Source organism: Lynx rufus, unplaced genomic scaffold (genome assembly GCF_022079265.1).
Source record: "Lynx rufus isolate CCGP_SWC_20201006 ecotype Redwood Valley unplaced genomic scaffold, mLynRuf1.p SCAF_7, whole genome shotgun sequence".
Taxonomy (NCBI): Eukaryota; Metazoa; Chordata; class Mammalia; order Carnivora; family Felidae; genus Lynx; species Lynx rufus.
This window is the reverse complement of record NW_025814889.1, coordinates 120,555,942-120,581,023: the sequence shown is the minus strand read 5'-3', so window position 1 is coordinate 120,581,023 and position 25,082 is coordinate 120,555,942. Positions and strand designations below refer to the sequence as shown.

The following is a 25,082-nucleotide window of genomic DNA, read 5'->3' as shown; positions in this document are numbered from 1 at the left end:
CAGAGTATCTGTTCTACCTGTTCCCCATTACCTTCAGAATCCTTCCAAAACTCTTGAATTGACAGATAATGTTTTCTTAGCAATGCAACGCATATATTGTTTCTGTGATGGAAAGGAGTGGTGGAAGATCCATGTCTGATGTGACCTTCCTCTGAAGTCTTGTATGCTTGCTCTTTACATGGAAATGGGGATTTATAGGACTATACAAATATATATATATATATATATATATATATATATAATGTTATTATATAATATATATATTATTATATAATATATACATGTAGAATCAAAGAAAAGTTGAGCTGCCAAGAGTTGGAAAGACCAGGAATCAAGGGAGCAAGGATCAGGGGAAAGGTTATATAGCATATACTAGGGGCTGATGAATCTCTTTGGACCTAACCTCATGGTTGGGGGGAAGATGGGGAAAAAATCTTAGAAAAAGGGTGTCTGGAATAAATTGTATTACCTTGACTATTTTGTGAACTTGAGAGAATACAGCCAAACCAGAAATCAGTCTTCACCTTGCCTTTCTCACTTCCTCTCTGTTATGCTTCCTTTACTTCTTGAAAGAGCCAAAATATGGCGTGATATGATTGGGCACCTTATCTAAGGTGACAACAGCATTGGTAGCAATATTATAACTGCCAGGGAGTTTCCAATAGTAAAGTCACACAAAATGAATGCCTACACTTCTCTTCTCCCTGGTTATTGGCTTTGAGCATTATCCAGACTCTTACCATTCTGTTTTTTTAAAATATGTATTTTTTTTAGATTAGTGAGAAGCCCATTTAGAAAACTCTTGGTGATCCTTAATTGCCTCTGGGCTCTTATCTGAATTGAGAACATTAATCTAGAGTTACAAGTTTATACAGATTCAGAGGAAGTCTGGGGTTTTTCTGTTTCCTCTCTAGTTAACATTTCTAGCTTCCATCTCTTTCCTTTCTGATTTCCTTTCTTAATAGTTCAGCTGTTCTCCTTCAGCAACTTAGCTGTGTCAGCTGTCTTTGGTAAACCCTGTAGCCAGGAAACTAGAAAATACCCTTTGACAAAGGGGGGCTAGAAAAGTTAGGAAACATAAGGAAAATAAGGTTAAGAGAAAGAGACATGGTTTGAACATGGTTTTCTCAACGCTATATTTTGTGGCTAATTCAGGTAAAATACTTATGAGACCAGATACCTGTCTTGGAAATATGTATGGGAAACTTATTCTGGATAAATGGTCACAGCCTAGCAGAAAAGGGTGACACTTACCCCAGGGATTCAGGGAGACCTACCTTTGGTTTTAGAGCTTGTTACCTGGGATGGACTTGTGCTTTTAATCTATGCCTTAGAAACAATATTTCCAAATGTGCATAAATGTGAATCTTAATTCTTTACATTCTACATTTATATATCACACATTTTGCTAGTATTTCAAGAGTTTCCTGTTCTTTTTGCAAATAAAGTGCTCATTTTGGCTGTTTTCCAAATATGACAGTTGGTGGACATGCTTCAGTAGAGAAAAGGAAATTTTCTCTGCTTATCTACTCTCTCCCGTCTGCCCAAGATAGTGTGTCTGTCAATTGTGACCTGATTTTGAAATAATTTATTAAATAGAGGGAGGCATGATGTTATTTAAAATTTTGGTATGACATTGACTTTTAGTCCTTTATAATAAGCTCTTGACTAGATTTTCTGGTGAAGTTTATTGCTCCTGGGAATTTAGAAATTTCTTAACTCCTTCAGTGAGTTTGGACTTGTTCAATGTCAAGTATGAGTAATATTTACTCAGGAAATTGAACCAGCTTATTTATTCAGAAGATGAAGCATGCTGTATTTTTTTTTTTGCCATGAAAACATTATTTTGGAAATATATTAATTTTATAGGTAGGGAGAAGGTCCCTATTAGTTAGTAGATTGCTGAAGAAAAGTGATAAATGAATATAAAATACTTATCTTTGGTAAGTTTATTGTTTTCATTAAATATGTTGACATCCTTTCATTTTTTTATGTTAAAATTTAATATATGTGCAATCGGTGGTAATTTAAGGTTTTAAATCGGTGGAGAAGTCTAAAGGAATTACATTTCTTTTAAAATATGTTCATTGGTTTTAAAAATTATTACTCCCAAATATATATCCTTAAATCTGTATCTCTAATTTAGTCCTGTCTCGTGTACTATAGGCATGTTATTTCAAGTGGCTTTTTGAACATCTTCCCCTTAATGGAGTTATGAAACTTGAAATGTTCATTATTTTTACCTACAGTTTTGCTCTGCCACTTGCATGACTCCTTTGTGTTAGTGGAACTACTGTGCACCATTTGTTCAAGCTAGAAACCCTAAAGCCATCCTTGATTCTTTCCCTTCCTACTTGTGTCCATTCAGTATCAGCCCTTCTAACCCATTGATTCCTCTGCCATCAGAGGAGTTGTTCTGAAACTTGTTACCCTCTGAATAAAGTCCAAACTCTTTGGAATATCATTTGAAGCCTTTTATGATTTGGCTCCTTCCTACATGCCTCATTTCCCATCAGTCTGCTGTAGCAACCTCCTCCAACCATACCTGATTCCTATACTTGGAGTTGTGAACAGGCATCATGGGCTTTCTACTATTGCTGTCTTTGGAGTATATATTTTCCACTGTTCAGTGAAGCCCTGTTCATCCTCCTCTACTCAACTCCAGCCTAATCATCTCTTCTGGGAAGCCTTTCCTGAATTCTATCTTCTGTGCATCCTCGTACTTGCACACACCTCTGTTTTAAGCCCTTAGAATTGTAATTATTTGCAGGCTTGCCTTCACTCTAGACCCTGAGGTCCTTCAGGCCTGAAATCTTGGCTTAGTTATCTTTTAAAGTGCTATACAAATGTTACTATTTTATGCCTAGAACATATAAGGCATTCTGAAAATTATTTGTTGATTACCAAAATGAGTGAATAGCTGTGAAACAGGGCATGCTATATCTTTTTAGACTGTAATTTTGAGAGTATTGTTGACTGAGAGATAAGTTTGATAAGTAACCCCAGGGCTGAGAAAAATTTAATCATTTGTTAGAACACCTACTGTTAGGCACTGTGCCCATTGCTGTAGTTTAGAGGACATTGTATTAGTTTATAAGACATTGAGACCCAGAGAGATTTAGTACTGGAACAAGTAAGAAACTTGACTAAATAAGCAACATAGTTGGATTTGGAATTTAGAATTGCCTAACTTAAAAGCCAGTGTTCTCTCCTTAGTGCTGGAAGATTATCAGAGATGGGATATGGGGGAGATACTTTAAAACAAAGGCAAGCAGTGTTCTTAGGGTAAAGGCCTATTGGAATCATAACTACTTTTTGATATGGATTCCAGAAATGTCTGGGAGATATTTTAGGAGAGGCAGTGTTAAGTTCATGCTCTTAGTAACTTTGAACCTAAATGAATGAATGAAGAGATGATAAGGTGGAGGGAGCTAATGAAAATTAAGCAAAATGAAGGAAAAGAGTTGTTAGATAATTTTGCTTCATAAATTTATATAAGATTAAGGGAATGTGGGTATTCATTGAACATCTAGATTTATCATCTCATGATCAATTCTCACAGCAAACCTAAGAGATTAGTATTATTTTCCCCAATTGCATGTGGCTGAAGTCCCACGTACACTTTATTTTTTAAAATTTAATTTAATTTATTTTTTTAAATTTACATCCAAGTTAGTTAGCATATAGTGCAACAGTGATTTCAGGAGTAGATTCCTTAATGCCGCTTACCGATTCAGCCCATCCCCCTTCCCAAAACCCCTCCAGTAACCAACCCTCTGTTTGTTCTCCATATTTAAGAGTCTCTTCTGTTTTGTCCCCCTCCCGGTTTTTATATTATTTTTGCTTTCCTTCCCTTATGTTCATCTGTTTTGTATCTTAAAGTCTTCATATGAGTGAAGTCTTAACGGTATTTATCTTTCTCTGACTAATTTCGCTTAGCATAAATACCCTCCAGTTCCATCCACATAGTTGAAAATGCAAGATTTCATTCTTTTTGATTGCTGAGTAATACTCCATTGTATATATATACCACATCTTTATCCATTCATCCAGCGATGGACATTTGGGCTCTTTCCATACTTCGGCTATTGTTGACAGTGCTGCCATAAACATTAGGGTGCATGTGTCCCTTGGAAACAGCATATCTGTATCCCTTGGATAAACACCTAGTAGTGCAATTGCTGGGTCGTAGGATAGTTATATTTTTAATTTTTTAGAAACCTCCATACTGTTTTCCAGAGTGGCTGCACCAGCTTGCATTCCCACTAGCTGGCAGTGCAAAAGCGTTCCTCTTTCTCCATATCCTCTCCAACAACTGTTGTTGCCTGAGTTGTTAATGTTAGCCATTCTGACAGGTGTGAGATAGTATCTCATTGTGGTTTTGATTTGTATTTCCTGATGATGAGTGATGTTGAGGATTTTTTCATGTGTCAGTTGACCATTTGGATGTCTTCTTTGGAAAACTGTCTGTTCATGTCTTTTGCCCATTTCTTCAATGGATTATTTGTTTTTTGGGTGTTGAGTTTGAGAAGTTCTTTATAGATTTTGGGTACTGACATTTTATCTGATATGTCATTTGCAATTATCTTCTCCCATTCTGTCAGTTGCCTTTTAGTTTTTCTGATTGTTTCCTTCGCTGTGCATAAGCTTTTTATTTTGATGAGGTCCCAATAGTTCATTTTTGCTTTTGTTTCCCTTGCCTCTGGAGACGTGTTGAGTAAGAAGTTGCTGCGGCCAAGGTCAAAGAGGTTGTTGCCTGCTTTCTCCTCGAGAATTTAGATGGCTTCCTGTCTTACATTTAGGTCTTTCATCCATTTTGAGTTTATTTTTGTGTCTGGTGTAAGAAAGTGGTCCAGGTTCATTTTTCTGCATGTCGCTGTCCAGTTTTCCCAGCACCACTTGCTGAAGAGAGTGTCTTTATTCCATTGGATATTCTTTCCCGCTTTGTCAAAGATTAGTTGACCATACGTTTGTGGGTCCATTTCTGGATTCTGTATTCTGTTCCATTGATCTGAGTGTCTGTTTTTCTGCCAGTATCATACTGTCTTGATGATTACAGCTTTGTAGTGCAGCTTGAAGTCCAGGATTGTGATGCCTCCTGCTCTGGTTTTCTTTGTCAAGATTTCTTTGGATATTCTGGGTCTTTTCTTTTTCCATACAAATTTTAGGATTGTTTTGTTCTAGCTCTGTGAGGAATGCTGGTGTTACTTTTATAGGTATTGCATTGAATGTGTAGATTACTTTGGGTAGTATTGACATTTTAACAATATTTGTTCTTCCTATCCAGGAACATGGAATCTCTTAACATTTTTTTGTGTCTTCTTCAGTTTCTTTCATAAGCTTTCTGTAGTTATCAGTGTATAGATTTCTCATCTCTTTGGTTAGGTTTATTCCTAGGTATTTTATGTTTTTTGGTGCAACTGTAAATGGGATCGATTCCTTGATTTCTCTTTCTGTTCCTTCATTGTTGGTGTATAGGAATGCACCCGATTTCTGTGCATTGATTTTACATCCTGAGACTGCTGAATTTATGGATCAGTTCTAGCAGTTTTTTTGTGGAATCTTTTGGGTTTTCCATATACAGTATCATGTCATCTGCGAAGAGTGCAAGTTTGACCTCCTCCTGGCCAATTTGGATGCCTTTTGTTTCTTTGTGTTGTCCGATTGCAGAGGCTAAGACTTCCAATACTATGTTGAGTAACAGTGGTAAGAGTGGACATCCCTGTCTTGTCCCTGACCTTAGGGGGAAAGCTCTCAGTTTTTCCCCATTGAGGATTATATTAGTGTGGGGTCTTTCATATATGGCTTTTATGATCTCGAGGTATGATCCTTCTATTCCTACTTTCTTGAGGGTTTTTATCAAGAAAGGATGCATATTTTGTCAAATGCTTTCTCTGCATCTATTGAGAGGATCATATGTTTTTTGTCCTTTCTTTTATTGATACAATGAGTCACATTGATTGTTTTGCAGATACTGAGCCAGCCCTGCGTCCCAGGTGTAAATCCCACTTGGTCGTGGTGAATAATTTTTTTAATGTATTGCTGGAGCTGGTTGGCTAATATCTTGTTGAAGATTTTTGCATCCATGTTCATCAGGGAAATTGGTCTATATTCTCCTTTTTAGTGGGGGTCTTTGTCTGGTTTTGGAATCAAGGTAATGCTGGCTTCATAGAAAGAGTTTGGAAGTTTTCCTTCCATTTCTATTTTTTGGAACTGCTTCAAGAGAATAGGTGTTACCTCTTCTTTAAATGTTTGGTAGAATTCCCCTGGATAGCCATCTGGTTCTGGACTCTTGTTTTATGGGAGGTTTTTGATTACTAATTTGATTTCTTTACTGGTTATGGGTCTGTTCAAATTTTCTGTTTCTTCCTGTTTCAGTTTTGGTAGTTTATATGTTTCTAGGAATTTGTCGATTTCTTCCATATTGCCCATTTTATTGGCGTATAATTGCTCATAATATTCTCTCATTATTGTTTTTATTTCTGCTGTGTTGGTTGTGATCTCTCCTCCTTCATTCTTGATTTTGTTTATGTGGGTCCTTCCCTTTTTCTTTTTGATCAAACTGGCTAGTAGTTTATCAGTTTTGTTAATTCTTTCCAAGAACCAGCTTCTGGTTTCATTGATCTACTATTTTTTTGGTTTCGATAGCATTGGTTTCTGCTCTAATCTTTATTATTTGCTGTCTTCTGCTGTTTCTGGGTTTATTTGCTGTTCTCCTTCCAGCTTTTTAAGGTGTAAGGTTAGGTTGTGGGTCTGAGACCTTTCTTTCTTCTCTAGGAAGGCCTGGATTGCTATACACTTCCCTGTTATGATTACTTTTGCTGAATCCCAGAGGTTTTGGACTGTGGTGTTATCATTTTCATTGACTTCCATGTACTTTTTAATTTCTTCTTTAACTTCTTGGTTACCCCATTCATTCTTCAGTAGGATGTTATTTAGGTCCAAGTATTTCTTATCTTTCCAAGTTTTTTCTTGTGGTTGATTTTGAGTTTCACAGTGGTGTGGTCTAAAAAGATGCACAGTGTGATCTCGATCTTTTTGTACTTACATAGGGCTGATTTGTGTCCCATTATGTGGTCTATTCTGGAGAATGTTTCATGTGCACTGGAGAAGAATGTATATTCTGCTGCTTTAGGATGAAATGTTCTGAATATATCTATGAAGTCCATCTTGTCCAGTGTGTCATTCAAAGCCGTTGTTTCCTTGTTGATTTTCTGTTTAGATGTCTGTCCATTGTTGTAGTTGGGGTGTTGGTGTTATGGTGTTATTATCAGTGACTTTGTTTATGTTTGTGATTAATTGATTTATATATTTGGGTGCCTTCACATTTGGAGCACAAATGTTTACAATTTTTAGTTCTTGGTGGATAGACCCCTTAATTGTGATATAATGCCCTTCTTCATCTCTTGTTACAGTCTTTATTTTAAAATCTATATTGTCTGATAATAAGTATGGCTACTCCAGCTTTCTTTTGTCGACCATTAGCATGATAGATGGCTCTCCATCCCCTTATTTTCTTTTTTTTTTTTTTTTATTTTTTTTATTTAAAAAAAATTTTTTTTTCAACGTTTATTTATTTTTGGGACAGAGAGAGACAGAGCATGAATGGGGGAGGGGCAGAGAGAGAGGGAGACACAGAATCGGAAACAGGCTCCAGGCTCCGAGCCATCAGCCCAGAGCCTGACGCGGGGCTCGAACTCCCGGACCGCGAGATCGTGACCTGGCTGAAGTCAGACGCTTAACCGACTGCGCCACCCAGGCGCCCCTCCATCCCCTTATTTTCAATCTGAAGGTGTCTTTAGGTCTAAAGTGGGTCTCTTGTAAACAGCATATAGGTGGATCTTGTTTTCTTACCCATTCTGTTACCCTATGTCTTTTGATTGGAGCATTGAGTGCATTGACGTTTAGAGTGAGTACAGAAAGAAATGAATTTATTGCTATTATGATGCTTGTAGAGTATCTTGGAGTTTCTGGTGGTGTTCTCTGGTCCTTTCTAATCTTTGTTGCTTTTGATATATATATACATATATCTCAAATATATATATATATATATCAAATATATATATCTCAAATATATATATATCAAATATATATATCTCAAATATATATATATTTCAAATATATATATATCTCAAATATATATATATATATCTCAAAAGCATATATATATTTGTATATTTCATCTTTTCTCTTTTCAACCCCTCTACCCCTTTTGCTTTCTCTTCATCTTCTGGAACCCCTATGATTCTGATGTTATTCCTTTTTAATGAGTCACTGATCTCTGTAATTCTCAAATCGTGTTCTTTTGCCTTAGCTCCTCTCTTTTTTTCTGCTTCATTATCCTCCATAAGTTTGTCCTCTATATTGCTAATTTGCTGCTCTGCCTCACCCATACTTGCTGCCATGGCTTCCATTTGAGATTGCAGCTCTGTTATAGCATTTTTTTTTTTCATCCTGACTAGCTTTTACTTCTTTTATAAACTTCACAGAGAGGGATTCTAATCTATTTTCAATCCCAGCTAGTATTCTTAGTATTGTGATTCTAAATCTGGTTCAGACATCTTGCTTATATCTGTGTTGATTAAGTCCTTAGCTGTCATTTCTTCTTGCTCTTTCTTTTGGGGTGAATTCTTTCATTTCATCATTTTGAAGGAAGAAAGGGAATCAATAAAGTAAAAAAATTAAAATTAAAAAATTAAAAATAACACACACACACAAAAGAATCAAATTAATGATGTTAGATCCTAGGTGTGTTCTGGTGTTGTTGAAAGGAGCTTGATAGATTAGAGTATAAAGGGAAAGAAAAAAAAAAGGAAAACGTTTGAAAATTTTAAAAAAGGATTACAATGAAATAGAATAAAATGAACTGATGGAAGTAAAATAGATTTTGAAAAACTTACAAAAAATAAAAAATATAGTAGGAAAAAATTAAAAATATTTTTAATAAAAATGGAAAATAAAAATAAATTTGTTCTCTTTCTATATTCAAGAAAAAGAAATGAAATGAAAAAGAGAAAAAAAACCCAGAGAATTGAATAGGTGGACCAGCAAACAGACTGAAATAGATTGAAATTACATTGTTTTCCCCTAGATGTCAAACAGTGAAGCAATTTATAGTCCGTAAACTAATCAGGTGGAGAGACTTGTGGTGTTCCTGAAGAGGGAGCCCACTTGGGCAGGGCTTAGTGTAACGGCTCCATTCCCCACTAGATGGCTCTACTTAGCTTACTGGGGTGGATTGTTGTGGCGCTTGTAGGTGTGTATGCACATGCATGGGAGGGGTGAACATGGCGTCACCCAGCTACCCAGTCTCTAGTATCAGAACTCTGTTCTCCCCAATCAGCAATCTCGCACCTGTCCTTTGTCTCCGGTTTCTGTCCACTCTGTGCTTTTATACTGTCCATGACCAAGCTGTCAGGTTGCCAGACGTCCCCTCCCTCCTGAGTTTTATCTCGGGTATGGCTGTGTTTCCCAACCCCTTACCCCTGAGGGACTGTAGCTTTGCCCTGCTCAGACCTTATGGGGGAGGTCTCACTGAGAAATGGCTGGGTGTGGCCACACCCAGGAACACTCGCAGAACTGTGCTGCTGCTGATGCTCAGAGACTGTGGCTGGAACCCAGAAAATGTTCACGCGATCGTTTAGCAGCAGCGATTCAGGGATTATAGAAAATCTCGACACACATCAGGTACAAGGTTTCACCTTTAGGGACCTTGTTTGAGCACCAGCAGATGTGGTGGTTCTCCGGAATCTGCTGGCACCTTTGCCTGTAGGGGGGCTGCACAGCCTCTACCAAATGACCTCCCAGCAGGGGAACTGCCTCTCCCTGTGTGGCCCAAGGACTGCCGACCTCACTCTGCTCCTGGGAATTTGCCCTTCCCACCAGAGGTACTGCCAGGTATTGAGCTGTGGAGTTTCAGACTCTGCGCTACCCCTGTTTATAGAGTCTTAGTGGAATTTAAACCCTCTTCTTTTTCCTTTCTCCCTTTTTAGTTCAGTCCTGCAGCTGTTTCCATTTTTCCACTTTCTCTCCAGCTGCTTTGGAGGGGAGGTGGTCTTCCTATACTCCCCACCCCCCCCCCATGCCTGACTCCGTCCTCTCTCTGCAAGCAAAAACAGCTCCCTACCCTCCGGGGGTTCTCTCTCTCCCAGTTCACCTCTTGGTGTCATGTACCTGCTGAGTTCTGTAGTTCATGTTGTGCAGATTGTTGTGTTAATCCTCAAATCAGTTTTCTAGGTGTGCAGGATGGTTTAATGTTAATCTGGCTATATTTCATGGATGTGAGATGCAAAAAAAACTTCCATGCTGTTCTGCCATCTTGGCTCCTCCATACCATGTACACTTTAGATTTAAAAGTGGTTAAATATCTTGCTGAAGGTCATGTAGACAGCACCTGATGGAGCTCAGGTTCAAACCCACTTCTGTATGACTCCATCTCATGAGGAATGGAGATAATCTCCTTTGTACCTTCAGATATCTCAGTACAGCTGCAGTTTGAATCAGTCATCATAATGAATAACAAGGTATTATACACAGGCAAAATCAGTTCTAGCAGGTGAATCCTTTGTGCTGGCTGAATTGGTAACTGGAATTTTTATGCTTTTGGAGGGAGAGGGAATATAGTTGTGATGTCTTTTCTTGGGAGCTTTTCCTATTGCTCTAAAATTGAGAGAATACATCAATCAAACATGACAAACTTTAATAACCTATAAGGCACAGACATTGACCAATTTGATGGATGCTCACTATAAGCATCTGGAGAGGTTGTATGGTGCCTTCTAGCCCAGTATCAGTCTGGTGTACTAGATTTGTTTAGAAGATACATTATCTGTAAGGCTAAGAAACAAAGATTTTTATTGTGTTACAGAATTATTCTAGTACTAGATTAATTTGTTATATATACTAAACCAATTAGCATTTGTAGTGAGAATGACATTTAAAGAAAATGAAAGGAGATGTTGTGGAATAATGAAAGTCTCATTTATATGATATACCTATTACCTTGCTAGAGACCCAAAAAAGTTTTACTAGTTTGGTATTTGGTTTCTCATTTATCCATCTGTTTGTTCACTTGCTCATTTATTCATTCTGTATACTTTTATTTTAAGACTATTATTTCTGTCAATTGTGAGAAAGGATTTTTCTTTCTTTTTTTTTAAAAAATTTTTTTAACGTTTATTTATTTTTGAGACAGAGAGAGACAGAGCATGAACGGGGCGGGGGGGGGGAGGTCGGAGAGAGAGGGAGACATAGAATCTGAAACAGGCTCCAGGCTGTGAGCTGTCAGCACAGAGCCCGATGTGGGGCTTGAACTCACGAACTGGGAGATCATGACCTGAGCTGAAGTTGGACGCTTAACCGACTGAGCCATCCAGGCGCCCCAGGATATTTTGTTTTAAGCTATAGAATAGGGATAATCTTACCATCATCAGTCTATGCATGAATTGGTTATTTGTTTACATATATGACTTACATAGTAAGCTGTAAACTATTTAAGGGTGGGGACCGTGTGTGTGTGTGTGTGTGTGTGTGTGTGTGTGTGTGTATGTTTAATCCCTCTGCCCTCCAGTGCCTAACAGAGTACTTCAATACATATTTTGGTGACCGAATTAAAGAACTCAGAATTCAGTCAGTCTAAATGTATGTTCTTTGCAACTCAACCCTGGAGGTTATGGGTTTCATGTATTCCTTTAGTGACCATGTAATGAGCTCTTAAAACCTGTAAGTGGCTGTTTTAGAGTTAGGCAACAGCCCCTAAGGTGACTACAGAAAGAAGAGATTAAATGCCGGGACCCCACAGTTAGATAGGAGATGGCCTTTTAAAGACTGCTCTGATGTGCAGTGTAAACCATGTTGTCACCCTGAGGTACAGGGAGCAATAGATGGTTAAAATTGGTGAGGTTGGTTTGGGGACCAGGGGATCTCTAATCCAAGTCCAGAAAACAAAGGATTAAAGTTTCCCCATTTTCCATTATGAGGAGCAAGTCAGGGAGTTTTGTAGCCTGATGTAATCAACAGTATCTTAGGTGTCTTAGGTGGATGTCAGGAGGGAGCTGAGGATCTGAGGACCAGTATATCATAGCATTGCTGGGAAAAAGGCAAAGTGTTTTTTTTTTTTTTTTTTTTTTTAGTGTTTTATTTATTTTTGAGACAGGGAGAGACAGAGCATGAACAGGGGAGGGTCAGAGAGAGGGAGACACAGAATCTGAAACAGGCTCCAGGCTCTGGGCTGTCAGCACAGAGCCTGACGCGGGGCTCGAACTCATGGACCGCGAGATCATGACCTGAGCTGAAGTCGGCCGCTTAACCGACTGAGCCACCCAGGTGCCCCAAAAAGGCAAAGTCTTAATGGTCTAGACTGACACAGGGCCTGGGAACATAGTAGGCCAGAGAGCAGAAAAGAGAGTGAGTTTGACACTAAGGCAGGTTTTTAGTTGATTGTTCAGCTATTTGTAGGTCTTGGAATATGAGTGAAGTAGCTTTTGAGCCGAATTTCTCAGTCTTCACTTTGTTGACATTTTGGGCCTTGTAATTCTTTGTTGGGGGTGGGATAGGGCTGTCCTTTGCATTGTGGGATTGCTGCATCCTTGGTCTATACCCACTAGATGCCAAAAAAAAAAAAAAAAAAAAAAAAGAAAATGTCTTTAGGCATTACTAAGTATCCCCAGGGAAGCAAAAATCACCTTTGGTTGATAACCAGTGTTTTAGAAGAGTATGAATCAAGTGGCCACTGTTGACTAAAGAAAAGGTGAGGGAAATAGTGATTATAAGTGACTCTGTAAATGTTACGTCTTTTTGTATGAATTCCAGAAGAAGTAAGGACCAAAAGTAATCTAATCATTACACAGGCTGGAAGAATGAAATAAATACCAAGAATAAAAGGCCTTTGCATTTGCAAATGCATGGAAATATGTACTATTTTATTTATTTATTTTGATAGTGAGCCCGAGCTGGGGAGAGGGGCAGAGGGAGAGATAAAATCTAAAGCAGACTCCATGCTCATTGGGAAGTCCAACATGGGGCTCCATCCCCACAACCCTGCAATCACAACCTGAGTGGAAATCAGGAGTCGGGCTTTCAGCTAACTGAGCCACCCAGTTGCCCTGGAATTTAATTTATTTTATTTTATTTTATTTTATTTTATTTTATTTTATTTTATTTTATTTTATTTTATTTTATTTTATTTTAGCATATGTGCTGCCAAAGTGAGTACTATTTATTTTATTTCATTTCATTTCATATTTTAAAGTTTATTTATTTATTTTGAGAGAGACCAAGCATGTGTTTGCAGGAGGGAGGGGAGCTGAGAGAGAAGGACAGAGAGAATCCCAAGTGGGCTTTGTGCTCACGAACTGTGAGATCACCACCTGAGCCGAGATCAAGAGCAGGGCGCTTAGCCAACTGAGTCATCTAGGTGCCCTACCCCTGAACTATTTTAGATTGTAGTGGAGAAAAAACATTTGGAGAAAGGAGATTGGAGTTGTTATAGTTAGCCATAGTTTGGGAAGAAATTTTAAAGTCAGGTAGAAGGTTTAATTAGGTTGGAATTAGAGTTTGATTAGTCTGAAATTGGCCAGGATTAAGTTGTTAAAAAAGCTCCTGGATTGAATTTATTTTTATTATCTTTCAATTTCCTATTTATTTCATTTTTTGAAAGTGAAATAGGAAAGGAAATCCATTAGCAATCCTTATCAAAATAATACCAGAATTCTTCACAAAGCTAGAGCAAAACAATCCTAAAATTTGTATGGAATCAGAAAAGACCCAGAATAGCCAAGCAATCCTGCATAAGAAAACCTGAGCTGGATGCATCACAATTCTAAACTTCAAGCTGTATTACAAAACTGTAATCATCAAGACAGTATGGTACTGGCACAAGAACAGACATACAAATCAAGGGAACAGAATAGAGAAGCCAGAAATGGACCCACAAGCGTATGGCCAACTAATCTTTGACAAAGCAGGAGAGAATAGCCAATGGAAAAAAGTCTCTTCAGCAAATGGTGTTGGGAAAACTGCACAGTGACATGTAGAAGAATGAACCTGGACCACTTTCTTACACCAGACACAAAAATAAACTCAAAATGGATGAAAGACCTAAATGTAAGACAGGAAGCCATCAAAAGAGGAGGAGAAAACAGGCAACAACCTCTTTGACCTTGGCCAGAGCAACTTCTTACTGGACATGTCTCCAGAGGTAAGAGAAACGAAAGCAAAAATGAACTATTGGGACCTTATCAAACTATACAAAATTCTGCACAGAGAAGGAACTAATCAAAAAAACTGAAAGGCAACTGACAGAATGGGAGAAGATATTTGCAAATGACATATCGGATAAAGGGTTAGTATCCAAAATCTATAAAGAACTTCTCAAACTCAACACCCAAAAAACAAATAATCCAGTGAAGAAATGGGCAAAAGACATGAACAGACAGTTTTCCAAAGAAGACATCCAAATGGTCGACTGACACATGAAAAAATGCTCAACATCACTCATCATCAGGGAAATACAAATCAAAACCACAATGAGATACCATCTCACACCTGTCAGAATGGCTAACATTAACAAATCAGGCAACAACAGATGTTGGTGAGGTATGGAGAAAGAGGAATGCTTTTGCACTGCTATCTAGTGGGAATGCAAACTGGTGCAGCCACTCTGGAAAACAGTATGGAGGTTTCTAAAAAAATTAAAAATATAACTACCCTATGACCCAGCAATTGCACTACTAGGTATTTATCCAGAGAATACAGGAGCGTTGACTCAAAGGGGCACATGCACCCCAGTGTTTGTAGCAGCACTATTGATAGTAGCCAAAACGTGGAAAGAGCCCAAATGTCCATCGACAGATGAGTCGATAAAGAAGATGTGGTGTGTGTATATATGGTATGTACGTATACATTTATATGTATATATGCACATATATACATACACATACACACCCACAATGGAATATAACTCAGTGATCAAAAAGAATGAAATCTTGTTATTTGCAACAATGTGGATGGAAGAATATATTATGCTAAGCGAAATGTCAAAGACAAATATCTGATTTTACTGATATGTGGAATTTAAGATACAAAACAGATGAACATAAGGGAAAGGAAGTAAAAATAATATAAAAACAGAGCGGGGAGACAAACCATAAGAGACTCTTAAATAAAGAGAACAAACTGAGGGTTGCTGGTAGGGTGTTGGGTGGGGAGAAGTGCTAAAGGAGTGAGGGGCATTAAGGAGGACACTTGTTGGGATGAACACTGCGTGTTATAGGTAAGTGATGAATCACTAAATTCTATTCCTGAAATCATTATTACACTGTATGTTATCTAACTTGGATTTAAATTTAAAATAATAAAAATAAAGGAAATCCTTTAATTAATGAAAATCCATGCTTTGTTAATTTTTGGTATTTTGTCCTAATCACCTGGCATTACCTTCCTCACATCTGCTGAGCAACTCTCCAGTATTGTAGCCATTATGGGGATATTTTGCTGTCTCTAAAAGACTACTTTTCTTACATTTGAGTCCTCACAAATTCATGGTGAAGTTATCTGGACTATCTCTGCTTTTGCTGTTGCATCAATCAATTATCAGTCCCTCTGTAAATTTCTTATTACATTTACCAGAGCAGCTGTTCCAGACCTTTTTCACTTTTCCATTCTTGCTCAAGTCACTCTCAGCAGGTAGCGTTGTTTTTTATTTAACTGAAATTGAGGAGATTCAGGCATGAGCTTTTTAGAATTTTCCCCTCTACATTTCTCTACCTCTATTTTTATTTTCTCTTTGCCTCCATTTCTGCACCATAGTAAGAAATGTTCCTCCCCCCCCCCCTTTTTTTAAAAGTTTTTATTCATTTTGAGGGACAGGGGCCTGGGGAAGGACAGAGAAAGAGGGAGAGAGAATCTCAAGCAGGCTCTGCACTGTCAGTGGGGAGCCCAGTGTGGGATGTGAGCCCATGAACTGTGAGATGATGATCTGAGCTGAAATCAAGGGTCAAACACTTAACCACCTGAGCCACCCAGATACTCCAGTGCTCCTTTTTGCTAAGACCGATCTCTGCATCTGTGCTTCTGATGACATATCCTTCCTTTCTTTTCCAAGCCTTTGTTAATTATCCTTCAATTTTCCCCTTGATTTGAATTTTTATTCTCTTGTTTTATCTTTTGTTAAAGAGAAATAAAATCATTCCATGAGACTTGTTAAAGAACAGTAAGGCAGACTTTATTCAGGACCACAGCTACAGGTGTAGGGACCACTGCAAAGGGGTTCTGTAGTTGGAAAAAGAGATTGGACTCAACTCTAAATAGAACAAGGAAAAGTAGGAATTTATAGCCAAGGACTAGGATGGGGGTCAGTGAATGTAAAATTACTGAGAGGAAACTCAGGGGCAAGGGGAATATGATCTAACAGAAATCTTGATTATGGCAGGTCAGGGTGATCAGACATTACCTGAGAGATGGTGGAGTGTGAGGAACCCAATCAGATATTGAGGGTGATCAGATAGTAAGGATAAAGAATTCTGACTAAACTGAATTAGCAGGATTCTTCCTAAAATTGGATAATGAAGAGATGAACGTGGAAGCACAAAAGTTAGGGCCTAGTTGAGAAAAATGTTCAGAAGAGTCTGAGTAGAGTTTGGTCATGGAGAGATTCTTTGTCACTTTCTTTCTGTATTCCTGCCCAGGTTTCTCTTTTTCTTAAATAAGAAACTGAAAAAACACCCAAACCTTTCCTTGACCTTACCATATTGCTGCTTGCTCAATCTCATGCTTTTTCTCCTCTTTTTCACCATTAGATTGTTTGAAAAAAGGAAGAACCTATGCATACTGCTTTACTAAATACTCTTTTAACTTTTGTTTCTTATGCTATTGAAGCATCTCTCTTAAACTTCATTGTTATCTTTCTAATAACCAAATCATATGGTACCCCCATTTTTATCTTTCTGTGTTTGTCAGCAGCATTTGCTATTTTTGACTATCTTTTCTTTCTTAAACCCTTTTCTTCTGTTGATCTTTGTGACTTAATACCCACTCACCCTAATGGAACAGGGCCTGTCTTACCCAACACCATTTTAATTCAGCTATTGGCCAGCCTACCATAAATATGTGTGTGATGCCAGCCAGGACCAGAAAGAAATGCCTAAACAAACCCAGCTAATATCAGCAGAACTGCTTTGCTAACTAGTAGATTCCAGAGCAGTTATAAATGGTTATTGTTTTAAGCCACTGAGTTTTAGGATGGTTTGTTATGCATCATTATTGTGGCAGTGGACGACTGACAGAGCACAAGAACAAGACCTGAAGGGAATTATCAAAAAATATTATAGAAAATTTTCTAGTTCTGTAGGATACAAGTCTCTAGACTGAAAAGTTTCCCCAGGTATCCAGCATAAGGAATGAGAAAAGATCACAAAGCCTGAAATGTAAGAACATTATGGATTAAAATAAAATTCTTTTGTATAAAACAAAAGAAAACATGAAAACAAATCATATAGAGATGAATGATAATCAGAATTAAATCAAACTTTTAACAGCAGCACTGGAATATAGAGGACAGTGTCGCGATGCTTTTAAAATTGTGAGGGAAAATCACTTTCAGCTTATATTTCTCTATTTAGCCAAACTATTGATGAGGTAGTATAGAATAAAGAAGTTCTAAGACACAGAAAGATTAAAACATTTATGCCTTATGTGTCCCTTTGTAGAAAGCTTTTGGAAGATGAACTTGCATAAAACACGGGTGGAAATCAATAAAAAGAAAGACATAGGATGCAGAAAACAAAGGATTTAATGTGTGAGGGCAGAGAAAAGAGGTTCCTTGAGAATAGTTCTTCAGTAGGCTTAGAGAGCACCCAGTCCAGATTGGAGAAAAAGGATAGAGGACTATGAGAAGGATTTGGGAGGAACAGTGAAGTGCTTGGTATGTTTGAAGGTTTGGAAAAAAATGACCATTGACAAATGTGTTAGACTGGGATAAAAACAGTGATAGGTAAGTGGAAAACTAAACAGAAAAATATCAGATATTTTTATAAGTATGGAAACGTCACATTACATTATCTGGCTCAGGAATAAAGAATATTTATGTAGTCAATGGTATGAACACTGACTACTGATTTAAACATATATTTGTATTGAGAGAACAGTATGTATGTGTGTGGGGGGAGTGGGGAAGAAGGCTGATGGTGTAAGAGAGCAATATTCTCCATTACTATAAAGGGAATTAAAATTATAATATTGGAAATTGAGCAATTGAGAAATATCCATACAAGCTTTATATTTAGACCAGAGCAAACTACTAAAAGAATCCTATGAGGTATAGCACTAGAGCAAATGACATATTTTTTCAGTTAAGGGATAGAAAGTAAATGTTTTAGGTTTTATGAACCATATGATTTTTGCTGTTGTAGGGTGAAAACAGTCAATTGACAATTCATGAATGACTGGACATGGCTGTGTTCCAGAACGTTACAAAAACAGATGGCAGGTTCTCTGGGTTCTGTCCTAGTTTGTGGCAACATGGTTAAATGTGCCAAGAAAGTTGGAATCGTAGGTTAATATAGGACCTATTATGGTGCTTCTGTCAGGAAAATGGTGATGAAAATTGAAATAAGCCAGCATGCCTAGTATACTTACTCCTTCTGTGGCAAAACCAAGATGAAGAGATGAGCTACGGGGATCTGACACTGTGGTTCCTGCATGAAAGCGGTAGCTGGTGGTGCCTGGACTCACAACACCATGTCTACTTGCACAGTAAAGTTTACCATCAGAAGACTGAAAGAATTGAAAAACTAGTAAAAGCTCCGCGTTTGAAACAGTGCTAGCCTATAGTAAATGGATTAATTTATGTAACAAAAAGAACAAAACCCGATGGTGGGTTGGATTTGGGCTTATGACATAGTTTGTTAACCTTATGACTAAAGGGCAAAAGGAAGTAAATAGGGATAATTTTCTCTTCCTGATTCAAGTTCATTTTTTGAACTTCCCTACCTTTCCCCCCCATTAACTGCAGAGTATAGAGTAATTTTCCATATTGCCTCTCACATCAGTGTCCAATTTAATGTTTATTTGTAAAGAGCTTGTGCTTTAGATTATCTGAACTATTTACCATCTCCAAATGTTGACCCAGATTTCTTTCTGTGCCTTATGCTTTTTCCTCTGGAATTACTCTCCTTACTTTACCTCTCAGCTTTTCAGAAGTGTATGTATCTTTCTGAGTTCCATCTGAAATAGCTGCTTCTCTAAGAAACTGTTACAGTTTCTTTCCACCTTACTGTAAACCCTTGTCCAGGTAGCCAACCAGAGATGATTTAATCCCTCATTTGGTAGAGATTGAGTTTTGGGGTCAGTCAGTCCTGAATTTGAATTTATAATCTACTTATATACTTGCTGTATGACCTTGAAAAAAATGTATTTAACCTTTCTGAACCTTTTTTTTCTTATCTGTAAATATTTCGTATGGTTCTTTATAAGTTAAAGTGGTTTAATATTGTTTTCTTCCTTTTACTTTTAACGCTTATCCCCCATCCCTTATCAATTTGAGCTCAGATTATGTTTTCCTAATCTCAAATAATCCTGAAGCAGTTCTCAACAAGCATTGATTTGATTGAATTGAATTAGGAAGGCAATGTCTTAGTGTTAATTCTTAGCTGAAGAGTTCTGATTTTATGATAAAATTAGAGAAATTTTGTATTCTACAGTTTGCTGGTTCCCTAATTTTTCTTACATGGTCTATTTTTATTAGTTCACTTCTGTTTTCTACCACATTGCAAAGGAGGTGCAGTGTTACAGAAGGGAATACAGTGGCTTGATTTTTCCTTTGATGGGAACTAAGCCATATGTTTGTATTGAGTCAGCTACTCCAGACTCTGAATTCCCAATCAGATGGTCAGCAGTGTTTAATTGAATTCCCAATATGTGCAAGGCAACACTGGGTGCTGTCACTCTAGGGAGGTGTAACCATCTGGAAGAACTTTTTCAAAGAACCCAGAATATGAGAATATGTCTCTTTGTATCTAAATTAAAATGATACTAAATTTGGCAAAGTAAATAGCTGGCATAAGTGCTGTCTTTTGCGTCCCACTCTCCCCTTTTATCATTCTTTCAATCTCCAAGAAAAGGCATCCTCCTTTTTTGCTATGGTGAGGCTAGTGTACATTTTCCTTGATTTCTTTCCTTCCTCATTATTGTAGTTCGTGTAATACAGGATTCTGATGTTTAAAGTCTTCAACATCTTTTAGCTTTTGCATCCTTTTCTAACTTTAAATACGTATATATGATAGGAAGAATCCTAAAATGCCCTCCTAAGATTTCCTTCCATAATCCCTAGGACTGTGCATATGCTGGATGTTACTTCCTTGATTGTTACATTATATACCAAAAGGGAGGGATTTTGAGATATAATTAAGGTTACTGATCAATTGACCTTAAAATAGGGAGATTATCTAGATAGGCCTAATATAGTCACATGAGCCCTTTAATAGAATGTTTTTCAATTGGTAGTAGAAAGGGAAGCCAGAGATTCAAACATGAAAAGCATCCATTGTATTGTTGCTGGCTTGAAGATGGAGAGGCATATGTACAAGTGTGGGAGAGCAGCCTTTAGGAGTTGAGAGCAACCTCCAGCTAATTTACAGCAAGGGAATGGCTGGATATAGTCCAAATTAGCAAGGAAGTGGATCCTCCCCTAGTGCCTTCAGTTGAGAGCTCAGCCTAGTCAACACCTGGATTTTGTGCTTGGGAGATCCTAAGCAGAGAACCCAGCTAAGCCCACATGGACTTTTGACCTACAAAATAGGTAATAAGTTTGTGGTAATTTGGTACCTAGCCATGAGAAACTAATACAGCATCGGTCTTCCTTATTAAGAGTTGAGTTCCATTCCCTGCCCCACTAGTTGTCCTATTTGTTTCTTCTTTTCATCGTTAAACTTCTTAATTAACTTATCTAAACTTACTGTCTCATCTGTGTGCAACTTACGCTTTTCTTAGTTCCCATGCATCTGTCCCAATAGTGTCCAAAAATAACTTTCTGATGAACTGGCAACTTCTTCCTTACTAAACCCAAGGACTACTCCATTTGGTGTTTTGTATTGATTTTCTTTCTTGAAATTAGTACTTTTTGTAATACTTTTTGATTCTATTTTTTTTTCCCTCTTTTCTTCTGTCTCCTGTGTTGTCTTCATAGATCTTGTTGACCAGTATTGGAATTGAATTTAGGAGCTATTGTAAGGAACCAGCAGAGATGAATAAAGCAACAAGAATTTGAATAAAAATGTTAGGAAAGTCCAGTAATTTTCATGGTGTCTTTGTTAGCATAAGGCTTTTCCTAAGGAGCCAGATGTGCTCTGTAGACATTGTATAGGTGTTATACCAGTTACCTATTACCACAATAATGCTTTCTAACCAGCTACCCCCAAACTCATGTTTGTATGTTGTATTAAAAACATAATCATTTATCATTCATGCATCTACTCATTTAGGCTGAGCCCGGTCAGCCGGGGGGTTTAGGTTTGGTGGCTAGGTGGATCTTATTCTCATTGCAGGTTATTGAAATACCAGTTGGCTGTGCTAGTACTGGTAAGACTTTACATGTTTCTGTCCTCCTTGGTGGAGTGATCTAGCCAAAGCATACTTTTCTCATGCCCATGACAGAGGTGCCAGAGGGCAAGTGGAAACATGTCAGAGCTTTTTAAGGCATAGCCTTGGAACTGGCATATACTGTCATCTCTGCCTCATTCTGTTAGCTCGAGCAAGTCACATGGCCAAACCACAAATTAGGGGGTGGGAGAATATATGCTACTATAGACTGAATTGTGTGCCCCCGCCCCTGCCCCCCGTTCCTATGTTGAAGACCTAATCCCCAGTGTAATGGTATTTGGAGATGGGGACTTTGGAAAAATTTTTTAATGTTTATTTTTTGAGAGAGAGAGAGAGAGCGAGCGAGCGAGCCAGGGGAGGGGCAGAGAGAGAGGGGGACAGAGGATACAAGCAGGCTCTGCACCGACAGCAGTGACAGCAGTGTGGGGCTTGAACTCACGAACTGCAAGATCATGACCTGAACCGAAGTTGGACACTCAACTGACTGAGCCACCCAGGTACCCCGGTGATGGGGCATTTGGTAGGTAATTAGGTTTGGATATGATCTTAAAGGGGTGCTCTCATAATGGGATTAGTACCCTTACATGGACAGGCACCAGAGGGCTGGCTGGTTGATAGGAGCTCACTTGCCTTCTCCCCTACCCTTGCCATATGAGGACACAGCAAGAGGGTGGCCCTTTGCAAGCCAGGAAGGGAGCTCTTACTAGGACCTGTCATCCTGATCTTGGACTGCTAGCCTCCAAAACTGAGAAAATAAATTTCTGTTATTTAAGGCACCCAGTCTATGGTATTTTGTTATGGTAGCCCAAGTCGATTAATATATGCTCCATCATATTAGGAGGAGGAACTGCAAAGATGCACATCTGATAAAGGTCACTGATGTAGGGAAAGATGGAGAACTGTCACAAAAAATGCCATCTGTCAAAGGCATTGAGTAGTATTTCACATTCTCTTCTCCCCACTCAGAGTAAGCCTCTCTACTCTACTCTTTATAACCTATAAAAATATTGTCTGTATTCTGTAGTAATCATTATAGGTTAGGTGATCATGCCGTAACAAGCAACCCTCAGCTGCCTCAATGACTTGACACAACCAGAGTTTATTTCTCTCTTGCGAATTTACTATGGATCTGGGTTCTTTATGGTACCTTCTTCCAGGTGTTGGTTTAGCATTCTGCAGTGCCTTTGTCCATGGCACCTCCTCCACATTAACAGGCGATTACCATGGCAGGATTGGAGGACTGGGCAGCAACAGTTAAATGCTTTGGTCCTAAAGTTACACATTTTTATTCCTGTGTACCCAGAAGTAGAGGAGACCTATGTGTTGGTGAACATTAATTATGACTTACTCTCACCTCCCCCTGCCCACAGACCTCATTTTCCTCTTCTGGGTTGCATTTCCTCCTTCAATAGGGAAGGTGTGCTAGATGACTTTCTCCTCAGACATTCTGTAGTAAGAGAATGCCAACAGTCTTTGCCATGCTGCTTTGGTGCTCTAGATCAAGTGCCCAGCACTTTCCCAAAGTCACCCTACTTTATTAGAAATATCTGTGAGGCATCCTTAGCCTCAAATTAGTTTTCTAGGATCATTTACTATTTCAACTTCAGTCCAAATTGATACCTCACTATTCCTTAGACATGACCTTAGCCTTAACCTCATATTGTTTTTATCCTTGTCCACTCTGCTGTAGCCACACTGGCCATTTTATCTCCCTCAAATATGGCAAACTTTTTCCTGCCACAGGGCCTTTGCATTTGTTATTTCCTTTGGCTTGTTCTTCCTTATTCTGGTTCTGTCTCATTACTCTCTTCTCACATGGAAGAATGTTATCACCTCAGAATGGCTTTACTGCCTTATCTAGAGTACCCCCCCCCCCGCCACCAGTCACCACAGCATATTACCTTCATGTCACTTAGTGCTATCAGAAATAATTTTGTATATTTATTTGTGTTTATTTTCTGTTCTTCCAAGTTAGAATTTAAACCCTCTGAAGATAGGGACTTTGCCTGTTTTCATTGCTCAATGCCTAGCACTTAGAACAATGTTTGACACATAATAATCCCTGAATAAAATTTGCTGCTGAATTGGCGCTTGTTCCTCAGCATTTGGTCTCATTACTTCCTTTGCCTGGCTACCTCTTCCACCCCATTTCCTTTTAAACATGCCTAAATCGTATGAGTTCTTCCAGGTCAGCTTAAAGACCACGTCATGAGTTTTTCACTTATTTGTGTCTCCAGTTACTTCCTAGTAAGAAGGCATCCTTTACCTCCATTGAATATCCATTAAAAATATTTTCAGGTATCATTCTCAAAGGACTACAGTATTTTTTAGATTCATTGTGTGTCTTAATCTCACAACAACCCAGTGATGAATTCCTCGTAGATGAAGATGCTTGGACAGGCCCTGTAGCTTGTAAGAAATCCTGTCATGACTGGAAGCCATGTGTCTTGCTTTGAATCCAGCATCCATTCCTCCATATCACAAGTGATGTTCATTTCCTTCCTACATGTTGTTTAAACACAAATAAAATAAACTGTGGTCCCTGTCCCAGTAGGAGCAACATCACATTGTGTCTAGTTCTCTCCTTACGTGTCTGGGTGTCTTAGAGGTGTCATGTACCAAGTGTTGCAGGAACCCTGAGGAGGCAGCATCTGAGGGCCAATGAGCAGTGGGAAGGGGACCTGCAGTGACTTCCCGGAGGAGGTACTTAATAAGTCTAGTTTTTTTTTAAATTTTATTTTTATTTTTTAAAATTTACATCCAAATTAGTTAGCATATAGTGAAACAATGATTTCAGGAGTAGATTCCTTAATGCCCCTTATCCATTTAGCCCATCCCCCCTCCCATAACCCCTCCATTTACCCTCAGTTTGTTCTCCATATTTATGGGTCTCTTCTGTTTTGTCCCCCTCCCTGTTTTATATTATTTTTGTTTCCCTTCCCTTATGTTAATCTGTTTTGTCTCTTAAAGTCTTTATATGAGTGAAGTCATATGATTTTTGTCTTTCTCTAAGTGACTAATTTCACTTAGCATAATACCCTCCAGTTCCATCCACGTAGTTGAAAATGGCAAGATTTCATTCTTTTTGATTGCCGAGTAATACTCCATTGTGTGTGTGTGTGTGTGTGTGTGTGTGTGTGTGTGTGTGTGTGTGTGTATACCACATCTTCTTTATCCATTCATCCATCGATGGACATTTGGGCTCTTTCCATACTTTGGCTATTGTTGATAGTGCTGCTATAAACATTGGGGTGCATGTGTCCCTTCAAAACAGCACACCTGTATCCCGTGGATAAATGCCTAGTAGTGCAATTACTGGGTCGTAGGGTAGTTCTATATTTAGTTATTTGAGGAAACTCCATACTGTTTTCCAGAGGGGCTGCACCAGCTTGCATTGACACCAACAATGCAAAGAGATCCTCTTTCTCCGCATCCTCACCAACATCTGTTGTTGCCTGAGTTGTTAATGTTAGCCATTCTGACAGGTA

The 25,082-nt window shown here is 38.4% G+C and overlaps 1 protein-coding gene and 1 pseudogene across 5 annotated transcripts in view; both read left to right on the top strand.

Annotated features, from left to right (window-relative positions):
* The window catches only part of ANKS1B (ankyrin repeat and sterile alpha motif domain containing 1B), a 1,075,523-nt gene that overhangs the window by 16,777 nt on the left and 1,033,664 nt on the right, over positions 1-25,082 (top strand). The window lies entirely within an intron of this gene.
* On the top strand, positions 18,517-18,792 carry LOC124501721 (60S ribosomal protein L37a-like; annotated as a pseudogene).